Raw genomic sequence first — 20,104 nt, 5'->3', positions numbered from 1 at the left:
TATAAGAATTTGAAGTATTAGCGACAAAAAATCAAGACGTCACTAATAATAATCTTTAACCATCAAAAAATGATCTAAAAAATTAGCCGTCGCTAATAGCATTAGCGACGGAAAAGAATTTAAATTTTTTTAAAAAAATTTGATTATAATTATAATTAAATTAATTAATTACCGATGGCTATCAGCGATGAAAAGATTTGTCGTCACTAATATTTTTTTAAAAAAAATATTTAAATTATGATAAAAAAGTATTAGCGACGGTGGTTAATTTTTAGCGATGGATGTTTATTGTTTTTAATACTTTACCAACGGCATTAGCAACGGTGTCATTTACCATCGCTAATAATTTTTTAAAAAAAATATTTAAAAAATTATGAAAAAATATTTTTTTCTGATAAAAATATTAGCGACGAGATTAATTTTTAGCGACCGAAGGTTTCCGTCGCTAATACCTTTACCAATGAAATTAGTGATGGCCAGCTTCGTCGTCCCTAATAGTTCATCTAAAATACAACCCCTAGCCTATGAGAGAAAAAAAAAAATTTTTCTCCCGCACCTCATTTCCTCCTCGCCGATGCCTCCTCCTTCCAGGTGATTCCCCCCCTCGTGGGCGCCTCCTTCCTGACAGTTCCTCCCCTCTCCGATGCCTCCTTGCCAATGGTTCCCTCCTTTTTATGCTTCGGCATCCCACGGCCCTAAGTCCGTACTTCAGCCATGCCCACAGTCGCCCCGACCCTGCTGACTCTGATATGGCCGGCCCGACCCCACTGCCCCCAACCCGCGGCCCCGATCTCGCCAACCCCTGCCACATCGGCCTGACCATACGGCCCCAACCCACACTGCCTTCCCGCGGCCTCGACCTGTGTCGCCTTCCTACGGCCCCATCCGCCCCGTCGGTCTGACCCTATGGCCCCTACCCCGCCGCCCCCAGCCCACAACCCCAACCTCGCCGGCTCCTGCCCTGTAGACCCAGCCATGCGACCTCAACTAGCACTACCTTTCCACGGCCCCGACCTCACCAGCTCCTACCCCATTGGCCTGACCATGCAGTCCTGACCAGCACCGCCTTCCCACAACCCTAACCTCACTGGCTCCTGCCCCATCGGCCCGACCAAGCGACCTCAACAGCACAGTCTTCCCACAGCCCCATCCTTGCGCCCTCATCTCCACGGCCACGTCTTCGAGCTGATGTCCCACCCCGAGCCATCCCCTTGCCCCTCAGTCCCTACGTTGTAGCCCGCCTTCTGTTGTGAGTATTAGCGACGGCTAATGCCGTCGCTAAAAATTAATTTTTATTTAAATTATGTTAATTAAGTATAATTTGATATTAAAAAATTAATTAATTAAATATTTATTTAATTAATTAGTTAGATGTTTAATTAATTAATTAGAAGTATGGGACTTGGGTCTCACCATGTAAAGTGCTCGAACCGAGGAAAGATGCCGGATAGCATCGCAAACATGAGGTCGGAGTGTGCCCTATGCGCTCGGATCTTGGGTCCCAGTTGGTGTCCAAGACATGCTGCCCCCATGCGCTCTATGCACTCAGGCTGAGGGAAAGTGCCGGTCAACATTACAAATACGCAGCCAAGGCGTGCCCTGCATACTTGGGCCTCGGGTCCTAGCTGACGTTCAAGGCATCCAGTCCTCGCACGTCCTGTGCACTCAGGCTGATGGAAAGTGCCAGGCAGTATTACAAACATGGGGCCAAGATGTACCTTGCATGCTCGGGCCTCGGATCCTAACTGGTGTCCAGGGCAGCCAGTTCTCACGTAAGGGCTGAGTTTATATTCTACAACATCCCATAATTGGATGTTAATTTAAGTAATTAATTAGGTGTTAATTTAAAAAAAATTATATTGTATGAAATCATAAATCTATCTTTTGATTAATGTACATATTCTATTATATCCGTATGTTTATATACTTTTGTATGGATGAAAAAATTATGTACATTAGTTAATTGATTATCCAGTATTGACAGTTTGAAAAATGCAAGTAATTCTATAGGTTATTACAGTAATCAAACAGTATGCTGAGGTTTCAAAAAAAATTTCAGACAGTATTTTCTTTTAGTTTTTTCTACACATCTTCAGCCGTGTGGGGAGAACTAAGAAAAAATACTGTCAAAATTTTTTTCGACCTTTGTTGCGTATCATTTGAATAATATAATTGACCTATAGAATTAATGTATTTTCTGAATGGGATAGGACCTTCTATACCTATTAGTTGATGATAGGATGCATTTACTATGTAAGCCATTTTGAATGATAAAATGATTAATTAGCAGTTGCCTTATATTTATGTATATGCAGAATTCTTAGATAATGTGCCATGGATCGTAGTTGGATGGATCTTCGAGTAGTCAACAGGATGATTTTTGCTAAATATAGAGAGAGTGTAGAGTATTTCTACGATTCTACTTTTGAAAATATAGCACTCTTACATCAAGGACAGACTCGTTGTCCTTGTAATAGATATAGTAATAGAGAAATATTTGATAGGAATATAATTACTATCCATTTATATAAGAGTGGATTTATGTCCAATTACAAGTATTAGTACGTGCATGGAGAGACATAGGAGAAAGTTGCAAGGATTAGAAGCGAGTAGGACAGGAACATAGATGGAATGGTAAACATAGTTATGGATGCAACTGATCCTGAATTTAACTGAAATATGGAGGATGATTCAGAAGCTGACAGTGATAATTTCTATCGTATGCTAAAAGATGCTGATGAACTACTATGATCGAAATGTGAAATACACACTGTATTATCAGCTGTGTCAGAGTTGTTGAACTTGAAGATCGAGTTTAATATGATGATTAATTGTTATCATAGAATGATAGCAATAATAAAAAAAATGCTACGTAAGGATGAGAAGCTTATTGGGAGCTTCTATACTTCAAAAAAAATGATGAAAGGATTAAGCATGGGATATGAGAAGATAGATGTATACCATGATAATTGCATACTTTTCTATAAAGAGAACTAACTGAAGAGTTTATATGACGTATGCAGTGAAAGCCGATTTAAACTGAGACAAGAGAATACGAATCAGAAGGGCATATCATACAAAGTTCTTCGATACCTTTCCCTCACTCCGAGATTTCAAAGGCTCTACTTGTCCAAGAATACTGCTGGGTAGATGAGATGGCACAAAGAAGGGATTCGCAAGCACTTCGATATGATGAGTCATCCATCAGACAGTGAGGCATGAAAATAATTTAATACTTTCCACCTTTTATTTGCTCAAGAATCATGAAATGTCCGATTGAATCTATCTATGGATGGCTTTATACTGTTCAGTCATACAACGGCTCCTTATTCATATTGATCTATTTTTATTACTCCATACAATCTTCCGTCTGGGATGTGCATGAAAGAACATAACATCTTTCTTATATTAGTCATTTCTCGACCACAACATCCTGGTAGAAGCATTGATGTATATCTAAGACCTCTTATTGATGAGTTGAAACTCTTATGGTTCGATGGCATACGTATTTTTGATGCATCGAAGAAATAAAATTTTATAATAAATACTGCATTGATGTGGATCATTAGCGATTTTTCTGTTTATGGGATGCTGTCAGGATGGAGCACTCATGGAAAGCTTGCATGTCCCTATTACATGGAGAATACTAAATTATTTCAGCTTGAGCATGGTCGTAAGCCCTACTGGTTCGATTGTCAGCGTCAATTCCTCTTCGAGCATCATCCTTTTCGAAAGCAGCGAGATAGTTTCAGGAGGAATAAGATAGAAAATGACCATGTACCCCCACGCCTCAGTGGTATGGAAGTTTTTAGAGAGTATCCCAACTAGACGAAGTCCAATTTGGCATGCTATTTGACAAGTAGAAGCCTCAGGGGTTCGATAAAACTCATAACTGGGTGAAGCGAAGCATCTTCTGAGAATTATCATACTGATCTACCAATTTGATCCATCATAATTTTGACATCATGGATTTTGAGAAGAATATATTCGATAATATTTTATATACTGTCATAGATGTCAATGACAAGACAGGATAATCTCAAGGCTCGAGCAGATATGAAGAACATATGCAAGCATCTCCTATTAGAGCTGGTTGAGGTGTCATCTAAAAAATTTCTAAAGTCGAAAGCATCTTATACCTTAATAAGGATTTCATCAGTTTTCAATAGATGTAGAGTTAGATGCTCTAGATATTCTCGTATATGATGGCCAACATAAGGAGATAGACCTAACTGATTTTATTTTAAAGGATAATCCTAGCCAAGAAGGAGAAGAAGAGGAAGAAGAAGAACTGAAAGAAGAGAAAGAAGTGGAAGAATCGAAAGAAGAATCTGAAGAGTCCCAGGCATCTAAAGAGATCGATGAATAGTGCTAAGTATATAATCCTTGAATCATTTCAATTATTTATCTTACATCATTTTAAATCTTGCATTGCCATTCATAATTGTATAATTAATTTGATGAATCTATTTATTTTTATTTTCATAAATATGCATCATATCTTTCAGAGATCGAAATCATACTAGCCGAGAACAGAGCTCTTGAGGAGAGAGCGATCATGCAGCCAGCTTGCATGGTTCTCTACCTCTCATATCAGACAGTAAACTCTAACACTTTAGATATTCTCATTTATGTTATTTTATCCTTTGCTAATTAATAACATTCTTTATATTAGATATTTTATATTTAGATTCGGACGATAGAAAGTCATCAGTGACCCCACAATCACATGCAGTAGCGACCAACTCCCAGACACAGCACTAGGGTTGAGGATCTGTCCAACTCGTGACACCTCTGACTTGGTCAAAGGATAGACAGCTCATCCATGTTCAGAGCTGCTCGTAAGTACTATAATTTCAATTAATATGTTTAGAATTTAGTCATTCTAGAATTAATATTTATTTTTCAAAATCAATTTTGCAGCACGTTTGGAGAGTTTGAAGTATCTTGTGTGGTTACCAGCATCATCCGATGCTTGATGCTAAGGTCGGTGAATGAGTTCTTTAGCAAGTCATTTGGATCTCGTAATGCAGCTTGAGAGATATTTCGAATAAGTCAAAAATATTTAATTTTTAAATTCATAGTACATTTGTATTCTACTTATTAATATATATTTTGATTCTGTCTTGCAGGAGTACTATCGATTCGAGACATCCCAAGATAAGAAGGATGGCCGTCAGACCTTCGATAAGGTGGCCACATGGAGGCTTCGAGATGGCCTCTATAGCCTCAGGTAGTCTACCATCGAGTATTTCAATTCTTAGTCACCATTGGATTGGAGGTCCTATAGAGATCATTGGATGCGAACGGAAGTATGGGAGCTCCTCTACGATCAGTGGAGCAGTGAAGAGTACTTCAATAGACGATAGAAAGTTTGATAGAGCCAGATCGTCTAGCAGAATCTGATCAAATATATAGGCGGCTCCATCGGTACACATGTTGTGGCCAACAAACTGGTAAGAAATCTACACCAAAATTCTTTATTAGAATCATAAAAATTCTTATATGTATGCTTTAATTAATTTAATTTTATTATTTATTTATTATAGATATGGCAGCTGGATCATCCATCAGGCCAGTTGCGATTGTAGGAGGCCACACGTCAATCTAGGAGGACTGATAATTACTTAAATTCTAGATCGTGATAGATCACGGTAAGAATTTCAAACTGTATTTATTAAGTTATTACAGGATCTGAAATGTATATTAGAACTAATATATTTCTAAACTATGTAGGTGGATTATGAGGAGTATATCATTGCATAACACAGTGATGACCCGTCCATTCAACCCCTCCTTGACCTTGAGGGATGGCTCAGGGTCACCAAAGGAGTGAGTAAAAGTCGGGTCATAGGATTCAGCCACAGCTTCGATCCTCCAGCAACTCGACACTCTTCGACGTCCTCACAAGCCTTGATGTTCTAGACTTAAAGCGATGCGCACAGGGAGGAAGTCGTGCAGAGGTTTCTAAGCCAGCGACCTTAGAGCTTTTGGGATGTCATCTATGATATGATCGTAGAGATTGTTCGGGATCCGCAGCTGCACGACTAGTGAGTTCATTGTCTCAACCATCATATCAAAAAAATTTATTAGTAAATCTTTTTATTTGTTTTAAGTTTTCATATTTAGAAGCTTCACATATTTAGGCTTGAATCGGAGAAGAAGATCCAGAGTTTAAAAATTCAATCTAACCATCCTATTGATGGACCGAAAGTGTCTATAGCTCCAAATTATCGAATAAAATATGTAGAAACAATCTATTCAAAAATCACAGAAGTATATCGAAAGATCGATGGAGGATATGCCTCCATTAAAATTTATTAATAATATTTTATTTTTTTTCATTTCAGGATACTGGAACATCTGGCCTCATCTACCAACTACTGGAGAAGAGCAAGAGGATGAGGAGAATCAGACCTTTTTTTTTGTTTTGATGTATTATATTTTTTGGATACTACTTGTAAAATTATATAATTTATATTTTTAATATAATATAATTAATTTTTTATTTGTGATTGTCATATTATTTTTGAATTTTAATTATAACAAGTGTTAGGAACCATAATTGATTGTGACTAATTAAAACAGATTTTAAAAAATATTATTATAATTTTTTTAAAAAAAAATTATTATTATCGACGATATTAGCGACAAAATAGCAGCCACTAATTTTTTTTAAATAAAATTTAATTTAAAAATAAAAAATAAATAGCGATAAAATTTAACTGTCATAAATACCGTCGGTAATAGTTGTTATTAATGATAGCTAAAAAATTCATTGCTAATAGTGATAATTAGCGAATAGGATTGTTTTGACTATTAATTGGCAACGAGACGTCGTCGCTAATAGTATTAGCGACGGCAAATTGACTATTAGCGATGGTATTTAGCCATTGCTAATAATCAAATTTCTTGTAGTGGGTATTTTTCTTCATCATTCGGTTCTCAACCAAATTAAGAGAATGAAATTTTCTACTTGAAAGGTTGTCAAAAAAGGTTGGTGGGTGGAAGAAGATGACCCTCTCAACTGTAGGATGGTAATTGATGTTAGTGAATGCAATACTCCAAATAGTTTCAATCTTTTGGATGTTTGTACTCCAAATTTCAGTAACAGTTATCCAGAAGATCAACAAAATATGCAAAGATTTTTTTTGGGGAGACCAAACCAAATATAGCAAAGTGAAATATCTTGTCAATTGGAACTAGGTTTGTCACCCCAAAAAGTTAGGTGGGGGGTTGGGATTATCTAATCTGAGCATTCTAAACCAATCTCTTCTTCTTAAGTGGTGGGAGAAATATTTCTCAGAATAGTAAAAGTCATGGCGAAGCTTAATTCAAATGATATACTATTCTCAAAAACCTCTATCAGAACCTTTGGCTTATTTGAAGAATATCGCTTCACCATTTTGAAAAAGTGTTCTAAAGGTATTTGCTTTGTTTCAGCAAGGCTCCTCCCCTATAGTTGGCAATGGCAAGCAAACTTCTTTCTGGTGGGATATCTGAGTGGACAAAATTTTCTTACAAGTGCACTTTTCTAACTTATTTCTCTTAGCCAATGATTAGCATGCTAGTATGGCATCATTCATGTCTCAAAGAAATGGGATGAAAACTTTTTGTCTGCAATGAGCTTTGTGGCTCATATTGAGTTCCAAGTTTTATCTTCTATGCTTCACAAGGTGAAACTAACCAACAGTGAAGATAGTTGGACATAGATTTAGAGCTCCTCTTCCTTATTCTCTGTTGGAAAATGCTATCATTTTCTTGTTCATGAAGGGGTTGTCTCCCATTTTTGAATGATAGTTTGAAAACTATCTATCCCAGAGAAGGTAAAGATTTTCAGCTGGTTATGTTTCAATAACCGAATTCTTACTATTGAGATGTTGATCAAAAAAGATGTGAAGGTCATTGATTGATGCTTTACGACCATGGCGAGACAACTGACCACCTTATACTAGAATGCATCTGTTGGTGCAAAAATCTGCTTGCACCGGAGAAGCTGGAGTCGAGGGAGTCGCGGTCGTCGTCGGGACCTGCAAAAGAAGTCTAAACCGGAGGTGGGGTTGCTCTGGCAAGACCCTCCGACGCTCAAGTCAGTTCTCTGCCTCAACAAGAATGGAGTGCTCGAATGAAAATTTTAGCAGAGTTTCTAGGTAAAACGAGAGCTTATAGAGTAACGTATCTGGGATCCCCCTTTTATAGGCGGGGGGGCACAACAGACTGATAGCGACGTCCATAACCGTCTGGTAGCGGGCCGCCCACCGTCAGGAGAAATTTATTGCGAGGAATAGTGGAGTGGACCCGTGGCCCTCACTGTAGCGCTCCATGTGGAGTCTGTCGTAGGGGGTGGAGCGGCGTCCGTTGTCGCGACTTGTCAGAGAATGGAAGAATCACACAGTATCCGTTGCAGGAGGTGGAGCAGGATCGTGGGCATCATAGCGTTCTGCCCGAAAATAATGGAGCCACGCGAAATCCGTCGCAGGAAGTGGAGCAGGATCGTGGCCATCATAGCGGTCTGCCGGGGAATAATGGAGCCGCGCGGAATCCATCACAGGAAGTGGAGCAGGATCGTGGCCGTCATAGCGATCTGTCGGAGAATAATGGAGCCACACAGAATCCATCGCAGGAAGTGGAGTAGGATCGTGGCTGTTGCTGTGTCGCACCAGGGAGTGCGGACCCGTCGGTTGAAGTTCGGCTGGAGTGTCTGGTGGTTAGTTATCCACTTGAGAGGAGCCTGCGGTCCGACCCAAGTAAGAGTCCGGATGAAGTCTTCCTTTAGCCGAGGTCAGGGACGAGGCCCGGATCCCGTAGGAGTCCGAGCGGAGTTCACCTGCAATCAAAGTCGGGGCGAAGTCCGGCTCCCGTAGGAGTCCGGACGGAGCTTATCAACGGTCGGAGTTGGTGACAGAGCCCGGCTCCCGTAGGAGTCCGGGCGGAGCCTTCCTTGCAGTCGGAGTTGTGGGCAGAGTCCGGCTCCCATAGGAGTCCGGGCGGAGTTTGTCTGCAGCCGGAGTCGGGGATGAGGCCCGGCTCTCGTAGGAGACCGGACGGAGTTCACCTACAATCAAAGTCGGGGCGAAGTCCGGCTCCCGTAGGAGTTCGGATGGAGCTTACCAGCGATCGGAGTTGGCGACAGAGCCCGGCTCCCGTAGGAGTCCGGGCGGAGCCTTCCTTGCAGTCGGAGTTGTGGGCGGAGTCCGGCTCCCGTAGGAGTCCGGGCGGAGTTTGTCTGCAGTCGGAGTCGGGGATGAGGCCCGGCTTCCGTAGGAGTCCGGGCGAAGTTTACCTGCAATCAAAGTCGGGGTGAAGTCCAGCTCCCGTAGGAGTCCGGACGGAGCTTACCAGCGGTCGGAGTTGGCGACAGAGCCCGGCTCCTGTAGGAGTCTGGGCGGAGCCTTCCTTGCAGTCGGAGTTGTGGGCGGAGTTCGGCTCCCGTAGGAGTCCGGACGGAGTTTGTCTGCAGCCGGAGTCGGGGATGAGGCCCGACTCCCGTAGGAGTCCGGGCGGAGTTTACCTGCAATCAAAGTCGGGGCGAAGTCCGGCTCCCGTAGGTGTCCGGACGGAGCTTACCAGCGGTCGGAGTTGGCGACAGAGCCCGGCTCCCGTAGGAGTCCGGGTAGAGCCTTCCTTGCAGTCGGAGTTGTGGGCAGAGTCCGGCTCCCGTAAGAGCCCGGGCGGAGCTTGTCTGCAGCCGGAGTCGGGGACGAGGCCCGGCTCTCATAGGAGTCCGGGCGGAGTCCACCTGCAATTAAAGTCGGGGCGAAGCCCGGCTCCCGTAGGAGTCCGGACGAAGCTTACCAGCGGTCGGAGTTGGCGACAGAGCCCGGCTCCCGTAGGAGTCCGGGCGGAGCCTTCCTTGCAGTCGGAGTTGTGGGCGGAGTCCGGCTCCCGTAGGAGTCCGGGCAGATTTTATCTGCAGTCGGAGTCGGGGACGAGGCCTGGCTCCCGTAGGAGTCCGGGCGGAGTTTACCTGCAATCAAAGTCGGGGCGAAGTCCGGCTCCCGTAGGAGTCCGGACGGAGCTTACCAGCGGTCGGAGTTGGCAAAAGAGCCTGGCTCCCGTAGGAGTCCGGGCGGAGCCTTCCTTGCAGTCGGAGTTGTGGGCGGAGTCCGGCTCCCGTAGGAGTCCGGGCGGAGCTTGTCTGCAGCCGGAGTCGGGGACGAGGCTCGGCTCTCGTAGGAGTCCGGGCGGAGTCCACCTGCAATCAAAGTCGGGGCGAAGTCCGGCTCCCGTAGGAGTCCGGACGGAGCTTACCAGCGGTCGAAGTTGGCGACAGAGCCCGGCTCCCGTAGGAGTCCGGGCGGAGCCTTCCTTGCAGTCAGAGTTGTGGGCGGAGTCCGGCTCCCGTAGGAGTCCGGGCGGAGTTTGTCTGCAGCCGGAGTCGGGGACGAGCCTGGGAGGGTCAATCCTGTTGAGAACTTCGGCTGAGGGTATTTTATATCCAACACCAGTCCCTCTACTTTCGAGTTTGAGTTTCGAATGAAGGAAGTACAGTGAGGTTGTTACAGCCGAAGTTATCCCCTCGAACCCTGTGAATGACCGCCTCCAGATATTTTGGCATTAAATGTGCGCGTGCTGGGATCTTTTCGAATCAGGGCGATACGAAAGGACTCTTCAAAATTTCCGCTGGTACACTGACCCAGGTACGGTGCAATAATGGCCCTGCCAACCGTCAGCCGCTTTCAGCCGCCTACCGTGGTGAGTGGGACACGTGTCGAGCGCGGGCCAGCCCGGGGGGATTCGCGATCATTATGGCACCGGATCCCAGGGTCTATTTAAACTTGTCCTTCCGCCTTTGGGGCCCTTATTTCGCTTCAGAATTCTAGCGGTATCCGCCCTTTCTTCGAGTGCCCTGTTTCTCTTGGCGTCTTCTTGGGCCATAGACGCCCTTCGAGTCGTCCCTGTCCTCGCCCCTCTGCATCTCTCAGAACGATTTAGGTTAGTCCCGGAACCTCCGCCTCTCTTTTCGCCATCTAGGAGCCTTTTCTTTGCCATTTTCTTCTATCGTATTCCTCCGAGTTAGTCTACTGTGATCTCTTATCCTTTGCCCCGTCTGTCTCCTTCGGGATCTTTAGAGTCTTCATTCGAAGCCATTTGAAATATCTTCTGGCTCTTCCGCTTCCAGCGGCTCCGGGAGTTCTTCCGCCTCCACCCCCCAGGTCCCCCATTCTGTAGATGAACCCGTACCTGGGGCGGAGCCTCACCCGGTTTTCACGCCGGGCGCCATTCCCTGTTCTTTGACTTCGGATGAACTCCTGCTAATAAGGGTTCAGTACGGAGTTCCTTCGGAGTATGACCTGGAGCTTCCCGGCCCCTCCGCCCGGGCCAGCACTCCTCCATCTGGTCGCTTTTGCCTGTATCAGGAGGCATTTCGTGTCGGGCTTCGGCTTCCGCTTCCGTCCTTTGTTGTCGCCCTCTTCCGCTTTTTAGATATCTCTTTGGCTTCAGTTGCTCCGAATTCTTTTAGGTTTTTGATAGAGTTTCTCTCCCTTTGCCACGTAGTCGAGGTCCAGCCATCCCTCTCTCTGTTTAGGTATTTTTATACCTTCAAGCGCCATCCTTCGGCGAAGAACTGGTGGTATTTCTCCCCTCAGTTCTACAAGAAGGGGTTGCTGAAAGGTGCCCCCTCTTTGATCCGCAACTGGAAGGGGAAATACCTCTTCGTCCACTGCCCGACCTTGAGGCTGGGCCTGCCCCCTTGGGGCTCTCTAAGAGATTCTGTTCGCCGGGCCCCCAGTCTGGGGGAGGACGACCTCCAGGCTGCCCGAAAGCTTCTTGCCTATTCCGCTCCTTCCCTTCCCAACCTTCTGAGGGAGTAATTTTTATTCAACGTCGGTCTGAGCCCCCAGGATCCTGCGAGTACTTCATCTTTTCCTTTCTCTTCTTTTCTTCTGTCCTTCTTCTTTTTCTTTCTCTTTCTTCTCTCTTCTTCCTCCTCTCTCTTTTTCTCCTCTCTTTTTTTTCTTTTTTTCTTTTTTACTCCTTCCTTTTTCACCCCATTGTCGATCTCTGACTCTTGATTGATTGATTTGATTTATTTTTTTTTAAGGAATGGACGCCGAAGCAGCACGGATGCTTGCCAGGGGCCTCAGGGCCCACAAAAGAAAGGGTGTCGCGACCTCCGAATCGGCGAAGAGAGCCAGGGCGGAGGAGTCGAGCTTGGCCGCACCCGTCCAGGCGGCTCCAGCGATTGACATTCCCTCGGACGCCGAGCCAACGGCCCCCCGGGCCTCCTCGAGGAGTCCGCCGACTGGGGCCCCCGTTTCGGGGGTCCGCTCCACAGAGACGCCCGTTGTCGAGAGGGGGAAGAGAAAGAAGTCGGTGGCCCGCAGGGTGAGTAGCCACCGAACCGCCGCTGACGAGTCCCTCGGTTTCGAAGAGAGGCCGAAGAATCCCTTCAATGACAGGGACTTGATCAGGCGGTTGATCGACGGCTGCATCCTGTCGGAAGTTGTCGAGAGGATCGACCGCGCCGATCCTGAGCAGCGGGTCTGGGACTCCCTAGGATCCTTCCTCGAGGTAAACAAATCTCTGTTTATCCGGCTATTCGACCCTTGTTCTGATCCCCTAGCCGCCCTTGCAGATTGGGCACCAGCTCCTCGCCAATATCGAGGCAACGAATCGGGCGAGGAGGGACGCCGTCCAGGTGGAGGAGCACTGCCGGGCCGAGGTTGTTCGCCTCAAAAAAAAGACGGCCAAAGTAGTCGCCCTCCAAGAGGCCCTGGAAAGAGACAAACAAACCCGGAAGGAGGAGAGGCAGACCTTGGAGGAGACGGTGAGAAAGGCGGAGGCCGAGGTCACCAATTTGGCTGAGCAGACTCCAATCCTGGTCTCGGAGGCCAGGGTCCTCGCGGTAGAGGAGTTCAAGGCTTCTGCGGAGATGAGGGACTTGAACGTCCAGTTCGGCCAGGAGGCATTCATTAAGGGTTCGAGCTCTGCCAGGAGAGGGTGGCCAAAAAATTTTTGGAGCTCGACCTTAACTTCCTGGGTGAGGAGTCCGAAGATGAGGTCGGTCTCTCTCCTGCCATCACCGCTGCAGCAGCCCCCCTCCCGGAATGCCGAGCTCTCCAACTCCTGCCCCTGAGGTCTGAGACCTCCGACCTTGTAGTTTTATTTTTCCACAATTTTTTTTTACCTCTTTGTCTTCAAAAATCATCCAATCAATAAAGTTGAATTTCTTGTCGTGGGTGGCTTCTTCCTCCTTCTCTTCTTTCTGCCTTTTTTTTTGTGATGAGACGTGTCTTGATACTTTTGTCTCCCAATGGCAGTGCCCTGCCGAAGCACTTCCCCTGCCCCTGGGGATCCCGCTGAAGTCGACGATCCAGCGACTGAAGAAGGAGGTTCTTCAGTTGACAAAGAGGTCAAAGAAGATGGAAGGCGAGCTTCGCAGATTGAGAGAGGGCCATTCTGAAGCCACCACAGAGGCCACCCACTTTCGGAATCTCCACATGAAGGGGATCATGGAGTATAGCCGGAGGAAGGCGGACTTCATGAAGGAGCTTGAGGAATGCAAGAAGAGCGCCAGCGATCGAATTTGGGCTCAAGCTACCAAGGTCAGCGCTCTCAGGATGAAACTGTCTGCTGCGAAAGAGAAGATCGGCCAGCTGGAAGGAAGTTCATCCCGGCTCTTGGCCCGGGCCGATGGCGACCGGGAGTGGTCGAAGAAGGTCTCCGTCCTTCAGCAGCAGCTTCAGGACGCCGAGATGAGCTACGACGTGCATCGGGCCGGTTGGCGCAGGCAGGTGGATGAATATAAAGGAAAACTCAGGGTGGCGACCGACGAAGTTGCCCGTCTTCAGAGGCAGCTGGCTGACAGGGCTCAGCTTACTTCCGCTCGAGATTCTGATGAGCTCCAGTCCCTAAGAGGAATCGTTGAAGGAATTTCTGTCGCCCTCGGGGAAAGGATGGCTGAGCTGCAATAACTGAAGATCCAACTGGCATACGAGCAGCGGGCCGTCACGGACGCGGAGGCAGAATCTGAGGTCCTGAGGAAGAGGCATCGAGAGACGGAGATCGAGAGCCAGCGACTTCATCGGGCGCTCCAAGACGCGCTGCTGAAAAGGAGAGAGTTAGAAGAAGAGATTGAGAATCTAAGGCAGTCCTGGATGAGGGGTGGAGCGAATAATTCTAGGTCGGAAGGAGCAGAGCTTCCCTAGGGTTCTTTTTGTCCTTCTGTCTTTTCATGTATACATTTTTCCTTTTGTTGTTTCGTCCCGCTTTTGTTGTTTTGCTTTTCTTTCTTTGGCCTTCCGGACTTTGTAGTGTATATTTCGCAAAGAGAATGAAAAGGAGATTTTGTATTACCTCGTCCGCACGTTGTATTAAATTATCGTCCGTCGAACTTCTCTTGTCGTTCGACTTGTCTGACATTGACGTCATTGAGAGGTGCCCAGTCGTCGATGCGCTGGTTTGCTTTCCCTGTTGTTCATGACCGCAGGTCCGAGCTTGGTGGTCTGAACTCCGCATTACTTCGGAGACATCGCCGTCTTCTTGACCTGTGTCGAGAGCCTTCTTAGAGGCCGGGGATGTTTAGTAGGAACTCTCCGTCTTTGTTGAGACGAGGTTCCTTAGGTCTTTGGTGTGGTTTGTTCTTCATCTGTTTCCGACGTAGCTCGTCGCTCTTCCTCTTTAATTTCTCTCCTCTTTTCAGAGTGAGGGCCCTCCCCTCGCTTTTTGCGGGGTTGCGTAGGAGTGTGAAGGTGCTGCTGAGGGGCCTTTTTCCTTCATCCGATCTTGTCAGGTGGCCGAGTTTCATCACCGTCAGGATGAGGTTCTTCTCCCGTTCCCAACGGGGCCGCGGGGGCACATAAGGGTCATCGCAAGGGTCTCTCCCCCATCCGATCTAAAAGAACCGGGCCTTCGACTTTGCTCATGTCAGGACGAGGTTCTCCTCCTGTTCCTGACATGGCTGTGGGGGCACATTAGGGCATTGTAAGGCCTCTCCCCCATCCGGTCTAAAAGAACCGGGCCTTTGACTTTGCTCATGCCAGGACGAGGTTCTCCTCCTGTTCCTGACATGGCTGTGGAGGCGCACCAGGGCGTTGTAAGGCCTCTCCCCCCATCCGGTCTAAAAGAATCGGGCCTTTGACTTTGCTCATGTCAGGACGAGGTTCTCCTCCTGTTTCTGACATGGCTGTGGGGGCACACCAGGACGTTGTAAGGCCTCTCCCCCCATCCGGTTTAAAAGAACCGGGCCTTTGACTTTGCTCATGTCAGGACGAGGTTCTCCTCCTGTTCCTGACATGGCTGTGGGGGCACGTCAGGACGTTGTAAGGCCTCTCCCCCCATCCGATCTCAAGATAATCGGATTTTCATTTTAGTTATGTTAGGATGAGATTCTCCTCCTGTTCCTAACATAACCTTATTTTAATTGTTTGAAGGGGTTATCCCCAGTCGTGACAAATCCATTTCAAATGGGAGGAGCATGCAAAGTCGAAAGGAATTTAGATTCGGGGCAGAGTCGTAAGCGATACATTTACAGGTTTTTCGAGCTCCATGGTCGCGGAAGGTCTGCCCCCTCCTTGAGGCCCTCCGGCGATGGAGTCGATGGTCCCAATTGGAGGCCGATCTCCGGGCTGCTCCTCCCTCCTTGGCGGTTCAGACTGCGGCAGGGCCCTTGGCCGATCTTCTCTGCCCTCAGGCCGGCGTCGAATAAATCTGTCGAGTCGACCTCGCCGGATGAGCTCCTCGATCTCATCTCGGAGCTGGATGCATTCCTCCGTGTCGTGGCCGTGGTCGCGGTGGTAGAGACAGAACTTGTTGGGGTTGAGCTTCCCGGGGTGTGTGCGCATCCTCTCTGGGCTAGGGAGTTGTTCCCTAACCTCCATCAATACCTGGGCCTTCGAGGCATTGAGGGGGGCGTAGTTGCGGAATCTTCCCGATGGAGAACCCCACCGAACCCCGTGGTCCGGACTTCTCTGTCTGCGTACCCGGGGCGGAGTATGGGCACGCTTGTGCCCAGGAGGGGATCGAGAACGCGGCCGAGCTTCCCTCGACCTTTTTTCGACTGCGGGCTTACTCGAGTCTCCCGCCTGCCGCTCTCTCGTGGTCTCCTCATCCTTCATTTTGAAGGCCTCTTCCACTCGGACGTACCCTTCAGCCCGAGCCAACAAATCAGCAAAATCTCTGGGGTACTTCTTCTCCAGAGAGAACAAAAGGTCATTCTTCTGAAGGCCGCCCTTCAGAGCGGCCATTACAACTGATTGGTCCAAATTCCGAACCTCCAGCACCGCGACGTTGAAGCGGTTGATGTAGGCCCGAATGGACTCTCCCTCCCTCTGCTTGATATTGATGAGGGACTCCGAACGCTTCTGGGAGCGCCGGCTACTGACAAAATGGGCCACGAATTGGTGGCTCATCTGATCGAAGAAAAAGATGGTATCCGGCTTCAGCGCTGAGTACCAGTTTCTCGTCGCTCCCTTCAAGGTGGATGGGAAGGCTCGACACAGAATGGCGTCGGGAGCGCCATGAAGCAGCATCATCGTCCGGAAGGCTTCCAGGTGATCGACCGGGTCCGAAGTCCCGTCGTAGCTTTCGAACTGGGGGAGCTTGAAGTTTGGCGGGATCGATTCCTGCATGATCATTTGAGAAAATGGAGGGTCAGTGCAAATATCCTCACCATAAGCGGGGGGAGCGTGGCGGAGTTCTTCGATCCGCCGGTTCATCTCTTGGAGTCTCCAGTCCAAGAAGTCCTCTCGACTCCGGGTCTCGAGGGTCCTCTGGCAGAATGGGGGCAGGGATCTTTCAAGGGTAGAATCGTGATCCGATTGAGGGCTTTCCACCCTCAGATTCATCTTCCCAGGAAAGACGGGACGGCTGGTCCAAGTGGCCCGCCCCACCGTCGGATTCTGGTGCTCCGGAGACATCATTTCTAGGCGCGCCGATGCCTGTGGCTGCTGCTGCTGCATGGCCTGCACAGCTTCAGTGAGGCCTCTGACCTGCTGCGCTAGCAGGTCAAACTACTCTGCACCGACCGCCATCGCAGGAGGAGGAGGAGGAGGTTGGAAAACAGGAGGTGAGGCCGGAGCCTGAGATCTGGCCGTGGAGGCCGTGGATCGTCGCGTGGACGCCTTGCGGGGAGGCATCGAGCAAAGACCAAGTGAAGGAAGGAGGAGCGGGTGTCGGAGAAGATGGCCGGAGGCGGCCCCGTTGAGCACTCCTTTAAGAACAAGGGTACCGCGAAGGTTCAAACCCTTCCTCTAGCGCCAATCCTGTTGGTGCAAAAATCTGCTTGCGCCGGAGAAGCTGGAGTCGAGGGAGTCGCGATCGTCGTCGGGACCTGCAAAAGAAGTCTAAACCGGAGGTGGGGTTGCTCCGGCAAGACCCTCCGACGCTCAAGTCAGTTCTCTGCCTCAACAAGAATGGAGTGCTCGAACGAAAATTTTAGCACAGTTTCTAGGTAAAACGAGAGCTTATAGAGTAACGTATCTGGGATCCCCCTTTTATAGGCGGGGGGGCACAACAGACTGATAGCGACGTCCATAACCGTCTGGTAGTGGGCCACCCACCGTCAGGAAGAATTTGTTGCGAGGAATAGTGGAGTGGATCTATGGCCCTCACTGTAGCGCTCCACGTGGAGTCTGCCGCAGGGGGTGGAGCGACGTCCATTGTCGCGACTTGCCAGAGGATGGAAGAATCGTGCAGTATCCGTTGCAGGAGGTGGAGCAGGATCGTGGGCATCATAGCGGTCTGCCCGGGAATAATGGAGCCACGCAAAATCCGTCGCAGGAAGTGGAGCAGGATCGTGGCCGTCATAGCGGTCTGCCGGGGAATAATGGAGCCGCACGGAATCCGTCGCAGGAAGTGGAGCAGGATCGTGGCCGTCATAGCGGTCTGTCGGAGAATAATAGAGCCGCGTGGAATCCATCGCAGGAAGTGGAGCAGGATCGTGGCCGTCATAGCGATCTACCGGGGAATAATGGAGCCGCGCGAAATCTATCGCAGGAAGTGGAGCAGGATCGTGGCTGTTGCTGTGTCGCACCAGGGAGTGCGGACCCATCGGTTGAAGTTCGGCTGGAGTGTCTGGTGGTTAGTTATCCACTTGAGAGGAGCCTGCGGTCCGACCCAAGTAAGAGACCGGACGAAGTCTTCCTTTAGCCGAGGTCGGGGATGAGGCCCGGCTCCCGTAGGAGTCCGGGCGGAGTTCACCTGCAATCAAAGTCGGGGCGAAGTCCGGCTCCCGTAGGAGTCCAGACGGAGCTTACCAGCGGTCGGAGTTGGTGACAGAGCCCGGCTCCCGTAGGAGTCCGGGTGGAGCCTTCCTTGCAGTCGGAGTTGTGGGCGGAGTCTGGCTCCCGTAGGAGTCCGGACGGAGTTTGTCTGCAGCCGGAGTCGAGGATGAGGCCTGGCTCTCGTAGGAGTCCGGGCGGAGTTCACCTGCAATCAAAGTCGGGGCAAAGTCCGGCTCCTGTAGGAGTCCGGACGGAGCTTACCAGCAGTCGGAGTTGGCGACAGAGCCCGGCTCCCATAGGAGTCCGGGCGGAGCCTTCCTTGCAGTCGGAGTTGTGGGCGGAGTCCGGCTCCCGTAGGAGTCCGGGCGGAGTTTGTCTGCAGCCGGAGTCGGGGACGAGGCCCGGCTCCCGTAGGAGTCCGGGCGGAGTTTACCTGCAATCAAAGTTGGGGCAAAGTCTGGCTCCCGTAGGAGTCCGGACGGAGCTTACCAGCGGTCGAAGTTGACGACAGAGCCCGGCTCCCGTAGGAGTCCGGGCGGAGCCTTCCTTACAGTCAGAGTTGTGGGCAGAGTCCGACTCCCGTAGGAGTCCGGGTGGAGTTTGTCTGCAGCCGGAGTCGGGGACGAGGCCCGGCTCCCGTAGGAGTCCGGGCAGAGTTTACCTGCAATCAAAGTCGGGGCGAAGTTCGGCTCCCGTAGGAGTCCGGACGGAGCTTACCAGCGGTCGGAGTTGGCGACAGAGTCCGGCTCCCGTAGGAGTCCGGGCGGAGCCTTCCTTGCAGTCGGAGTTGTGGGCGGAGTCCGGCTCCCGTAGGAGCCCGGGCGGAGCTTGTCTGCAGCCGGAGTCGGGGACGAGGCCCGACTCTCGTAGGAGTCCGAGCGGAGTCCACCTGCAATTAAAGTCGGGGCGAAGTCCGGCTCCCGTAGGAGTCCGGACGAAGCTTACCAGCGGTCAGAGTTGGCGACAGAGCCCGGCTCCCGTAGGAGTCCGAGCGGAGCCTTCCTTGCAGTCGGAGTTGTGGGCGGAGTCCGGCTCCCGTAGGAGTCCGAGCGGAGTTTGTCTGCAGCCAGAGTCGGGGACGAGGCCCGGCTCCCGTAGGAGTCCGGGTGGAGTTTACCTGCAATCAAAGTCGGGGCGAAGTCCGGCTCTCGTAGGAGTCCGGACGGAGCTTACCAGCGGTCGGAGTTGGCGACAGAGCCCGACTCCCGTAGGAGTCCGGGCGGAGCCTTCCTTGCAGTCAGAGTTGTGGGCGGAGTTCGGCTCCCGTAAGAGTCCGGGCGGAGCTTGTCTGCAGCCAGAGTCGGGGACGAGGCCCGGCTTTCGTAGGAGTCCGGGCGGAGTCCACCTACAATCAAAGTCGGGGCGAAGTCCGGCTCCCGTAGGAGTCCGGACGGAGCTTACCAGCGGTCGGAGTTGGCGACAGAGCCCGGCTCCCGTAGGAGTTCGGGCGGAGCCTTCCTTGCAGTCGGAGTTGTGGGCGGAGTCTGGCTCCCGTAGGAGTCCAGACGGAGTTTGTCTGCAGTCGGAGTCGGAGACGAGCCCGGGCTGAGGGTATTTTATACCTAACACCATCTATGCCAGAATTTTATGGAGCCAGCTTCTTGGTAACTTCAATGTTTCACCACTTTCAACCCACTACCAGGACTAAAGAACAAAGAATCCCAACATCAAGATGACCCACGCATTGGATTGTCTAGTTGCTATTGGGTGCTGGATTCTTTGGAAAGAAAGAAATAACATAGTGTTTAAATTTAAAGCTCAACCAGCTAAAGAAATGGCTAAGCAGGCAGCTTCTCTATTTCATAGCTGGGCCTCTATCATTGGCAGGGAAGATTTTATTAAGGCAAACTCACTTCTCGGCTTTACATAGAGCATGGACATGAGGCTGTTTCTTAGTGCTACAAGAAGGTTTCAACACGTGCAGACTTGGGCATTAC

This window comes from Elaeis guineensis, chromosome 3 (genome assembly GCF_000442705.2).
Source record: "Elaeis guineensis isolate ETL-2024a chromosome 3, EG11, whole genome shotgun sequence".
Lineage (NCBI taxonomy): Eukaryota > Viridiplantae > Streptophyta > Magnoliopsida > Arecales > Arecaceae > Elaeis > Elaeis guineensis.
Note: the sequence above shows the minus strand (reverse complement) of the source record.